Below are 5,438 nucleotides of genomic sequence, written 5' to 3'. Positions count from 1 at the left end.
GTTTCTCTCAGTAGAAACAGATGAGCGTCGGTGTGTTTTGTGTCTCAGCCGGCGGCGTTTTGTGTTTTTGCTCCTTTTCCTTCTCAGAAACACCCAGAAGCCGCGTCCTCTCCTCAGCGAGTCTCTGGGCTCATCGAGTGTGTGATATTAGTGAGAGAAAGTGAGAGAAAGTGAGAGAAACCCATTTCTCCGTCTGGGGTCGTGTCCTGAATGCAGTCCCGGCCGCTGCCTCTAGGGGAATTCCATTTGCTCGGCAGTAATACAGCCAGAGCCTCAGATATTAATCTTCTGCACTGTTGTGTGGAAAAAAAACGTAATAAAGGCGCCTCGGCTTTTCTCTCATACCTGCTTTCATTCCAGCGCATAATCTCCTTCAGATCCCTAACGAGGTTTTCTTCATTCTTCATTCTTCCTTACCTTTTTCTTTAAACGTTTTTTCTTGAGTTCAGAGGAGAAGAAAATCACTGCTGGATAATATGAACTTTATTTTTCTTGAAACTAAAAGACCTGATATTTTGGTTTTTGCCCTCTGCCTGGTGCAGCGATGCGACGGAGCAGCAGCAAGTCCTTCATTTTTATTAATCAGCTCGAGATTTTCTGAGACACGAGGCGACGTTTCGTAAAGTGAAGTTATGCAAATGAGATGCAAAGCGACATGCTGATGACCAATAGGAGTGAGAGATTATAAATAATGTGTGAATATTCACTGTTTTAATCGCGTTGCTAAATAAACAGTTAAGACACATCTGTATGCACATAAAGTAATCTCCAGCATGGAAACTAGCGAGACGCTAACAGGGTAACCATGGCAACCTGCAGGAAACCCGAATAGTCATCCATGTAAAGCGATTCATGCAACATCTCAGCGTGATGATTAAATGATAAACTCCTCTTTGAAAATTGTTTCGGGGGCGGGGCTATGTTGAGTTCAATTTGTGATGTCACAAAACTCCAAAGCTTTGAACCAATCACAGTCCGATATGCAAATTAGTAGAGGATGACAGTGTAGTTCACCGGACACTTTTGGCTACAGAACCTGTGTTACATAGCTAGCTAACTTAGCTAAAGTCAGTGATGATCAGATGGTGGTTGTCATGGTAACATTAATGGTAGATAAATAAATAAATAGACAAACAAATAAATAAGGACGTAAGTAAGAAGAAAGAAAAAATGGGTAGGTAGATAAATAAAAAATAAAGTTAAAAACAACAAATAAATAAAACAACAAACCCAAAATACAATAATGAAAGAAGAGAGAGAGAGAGAGAGAGAGAGAGAGATATGTTGATAGACAGTTAAATAAACAATAATATTTAAAAATAAAAAATTCAAGTAAATAATGAAAGAAGGAAATACATACGAGAGAGAAAGAAAGAGGGAAAAAAAAGAAAAGAGTCACGACACTCGAGCTGACGTTTTAAAATCTCGACACACACAGAGCGTCAGAATGAACCTGACGTTATTATAAAACTCAAACGAGCATTAAAACATCTTTAATGAACGAAGAACCAGAAACACTCATTAGCGTTAGCGGCGAGGTGTGAGTTAGCGTCTGCTGCTCGCTATTTTAATCTGCGTATTTTGCTCCAAAAATAAAAGAGGAAGTGAGTTTTATTTATACGGACGGATCGGGGGTGAAGTTTTCCGGCTCTGAAACAGTCGCGACTGTTAATCACACGTCTCAGTGCCAAACTCAGTTAACTCGGCTACAGCGCTCAAGCTTTCACGCCTTCCTCACTTCCTCTATTTTTGGGTCTCAAAGTGGCCAGTTTTCCTCCAGCTGAAAATCTCTCTGTTCTATAAACACACACAGGTCTGAACGCCTCGGCTGTGTTTCAATCTCACACACACACACACAAACACACACATACACACACAACCAGCCTTCTGCTCTGCTGTATGTAAACACACACACACTGTAGTAGTGAATGAATCGTTCTGTTGAACTGAATCGTTCCTGATGAATCAGTCGAACCGGTCAGTTCGATTAATCGACGCATGCTGTGGAACAAACGCCATCGTTATTTGGATAAAGGAACCGAAAACTTGAACCTGATCCGAATCCACTGCGACCGAATCATTTAACTCACTCACTGAATCAGAATCAGTTTCTGTGTCACGTAAACGTTCTAACTTACAGATTAGCGTTAGAATAATCAGACTCACTGAGAGATTAGATTTGTAGTTAAAAACTAATAAGTTAGCTTTATAACAATCAGGCTAACTCACAGAGTTTTATATAAATATAGTTAAATCACAAACTAGTTTTAGTAAACAGAGCAACTCAACAGTGCCCTCCTCCTTACCAGTTAGCCAGTTAAGTTAATCTGAGATAAGTTAATCTCCAGGTTTAAACCGGCAGGTGTGTGGTTTTATTCTGAATGTTCAGATGAATTTAAGACAGTAGATTAACCCGGTGAGATGAAGTCCATGATTCACACCAAGTAACGCTTTGCTTATTTTGGGCTGGACTCTCAGCTCCAGCTCTCAGCCAATCAGAACCCTCGGTGCTGGTCTCATTAGTGCAGAGTGATGGGTGATGGGTGATGGTGATGCTGATGGTGAAGGAGAAGGAGAAGGTGAAGGTGTTGTTGGTGGAGTCTGATTTATCGCTTCCTCTTCCTGAGACTGGAGATTTTTCCTCATTATACGGGAGAATGTCAGCAGCGGAATGTTGCGCTTTCCGGCCGTCGTTATCCGGAGCACAGAAAGGTCAGGAGAGAGCTAATTGGTTGAAGCTAATTGGCAGCTTCTCGATGGAGCGAAAACATTTCTGCATCGGCATTCAGGCAACAATGAAATATTCTACAAATGCAGTCCATCAGCTGTACGGAAGCGCAGAAACACATCGTTATGCCCTTATTTCAACTAAATATCTCATTATTTCGGCTTAATATCTCCTTATTTCGAGTTTTTATCTCCTTATTTAACACCCCACACCTCAATAACACTAATGGACTGACTGTTAGCGTGTAATTCCTACTGCGCACGCCGTCCCTCGCATCGTCAGTCAGCCACACGCTGCTGTTTAATGTGTAATGATTGTAATTCACTTAATCGAAGGATTTGACTCTTAACACTTAAATATAAAGAATTCCAAGGAAAAGTCCAGTTTAGTACCTAATTTCTGAGATAAATCATGACCTTTGAATACAGATTGAATATTTTATAATTTATTTAAACTGTATTTTTTTGTCTAAGTAAACGAAAATCAGAAAGAAGAAAGCATACTGAAAAGGAAACAGCAAATAAAAAGGAAACTGAAAAAATACAGTTAAAAGAAAGCAGGATATAAAAAAGAAAAAAGAAAAAGTAGAATAGAAACATTAATGAGGAAGTAAACAGGAAACAAGACATACAAAGGAAACAGGAAGTAAAAAGTACAAGGAAAGGTAACAGGAAGTAAAAAGGAAATAGGATGTGAAATGGAGACAGGATGTAATATACAGGAGAAACAGGAAGTAAACAGGAAACAGGAAGTAGAATGGAAACTAAAGTGAAAAGGACACAGGGAGGAAAAGGAATTCTCTAAAAAGCTCATTGTGTTGCGGAGTTCAGAAACTGGAGAGAAACTGGAGAGCCAATCAGATTGCAACCTTCAACATGATGCTGATGCTTATGGCCAGAAAAGTGTGACGCACGGTTTCCTGTGGGCGGAGTCTGACGCTGATGTGCAATGACACCAACTTTATTAAGAAAGTGATTTTTTTTTTTCACTGCGAATGTTTTTCTTTCTCTGTGACTTTGTCCTTGTGTCCATGTGAATAGATATCAGCGTGTCATTCAGAGTCGGGAAACACATCAACACCGAGCACCTGCACAAAGCCGAGCGAGGAGACGCCGCTGCCATAATAACGACGGGTTCATCTATATGCAAATGAGGGCCTCGTCAATCATCCCGCGTCAGCGAGCAAAGCTGAAACCTTAACGAGCTTCTCGTTACACGATGTCCTCCAGAAGGAACAGTCCTGATTCACACGGAATGAAACTGAACAAACACGCGGGAGAAGCTGCACAACTTCAGATCACTTCTGCACTAAAGCACTGGCGAGTGGCTTAATACAATTTATATCATTTATCTCACATAACTGAGACAATCTGAAATATTCACAGTTTATTAAGGGTGTAAATATTCAAACTTTATTTACATTTCAATCGATATGTTTTGTACAATCATTCTAAACAGGAAACATCAATTTTAAAAGATATATGCAGTAAAAACGAAACAGGAAGTAAACAGGAAATGTGATGTAGAAAAGAAACAGGAAGTAAACAAGAAACATGGTGTAGAACAGAAACAGGAAGTAGGAAGAACAGGAAACATAGAACAGAAACAGGAAGTAAAAAGGAAACATGATGTAGAAAAGAAACAGGAAGTAAACAGGACACATGGAAAAGAAACAGGAAGTAAACAGGAAACATGATGTAGAAAAGAAACAGGAAGTAAACAGGAAACATGAAGTTAATTTACGCTTTATTTACATTCGTTGTCATGGTTACACTGTATCCAGATCAAAGCTGTAATGAAGGATTTGATTGGATTGACTTCAGACGCATTCCGACATACTGCAGGAAAATGACTCACAGCTGCCAGCCAATGACAGTGGAGTTTTTTGTTGCCATGGCTACGGTATTACAGCTACTTATAGAAGTGTGTCATGGATAAATATCGGGAAAGGAGAGGACACCTTCAGATATGTGAAGGCACTTTACACACACACACACACACGTTTGTTAGCTATTATAAAACATTCTGAACAGCTATAATGACATCACTCAAGCTGATTATCCTTTAGACAACTTTTTCTTTAGTGATGACATTGTGTGTGTGTGTGTGTGTGTGTGTGTGTGTGTGTGTGTGTGATAGAAGAGCCATCGGGCCGAGTCTCGAGAGGAAGTCTGATTAATCGGACACACACTCATGATGGATTGGAGAAGTGCAGCTTCACGAGACACTTAATAATTTGAGCTAATTGCTTCATTCATTATTGATTGAGTGGAGTGTGATCTAAAACACACACACACACTCACACACACTCACACACACACACACACACACACTCACACACACACACACACACTCACACACACACAAGAATAGAGACTGGGGTAGCAATTAAGCGATAGAGAAGTCAAGTGACCCGACAGGATTCTTTAACTCATTAAAAATGGTTAAATAAACTGAGCATGATGCTTCATAATGCAGTTATATATGATTTATTACATATTAATTATTTGATTTATTACAAACTGAAGAAAAATGGTGACGCCGTATTTTGTCTTTATTCTCCTAGAGTGTGAAATTCACTTCACATTTAAAAAGTGTATTTATAAATGTATTTATTTGCTGTCAAGTTTACTAGTTTATTACAAAGTTATACTTATGTTCAGAACATTTTCGCTTTCACTTCCTGTTTTGTGATGATGTCATAATGTTT

This window comes from Pangasianodon hypophthalmus, chromosome 15 (genome assembly GCF_027358585.1).
Source record: "Pangasianodon hypophthalmus isolate fPanHyp1 chromosome 15, fPanHyp1.pri, whole genome shotgun sequence".
Lineage (NCBI taxonomy): Eukaryota > Metazoa > Chordata > Actinopteri > Siluriformes > Pangasiidae > Pangasianodon > Pangasianodon hypophthalmus.
Note: the sequence above shows the minus strand (reverse complement) of the source record.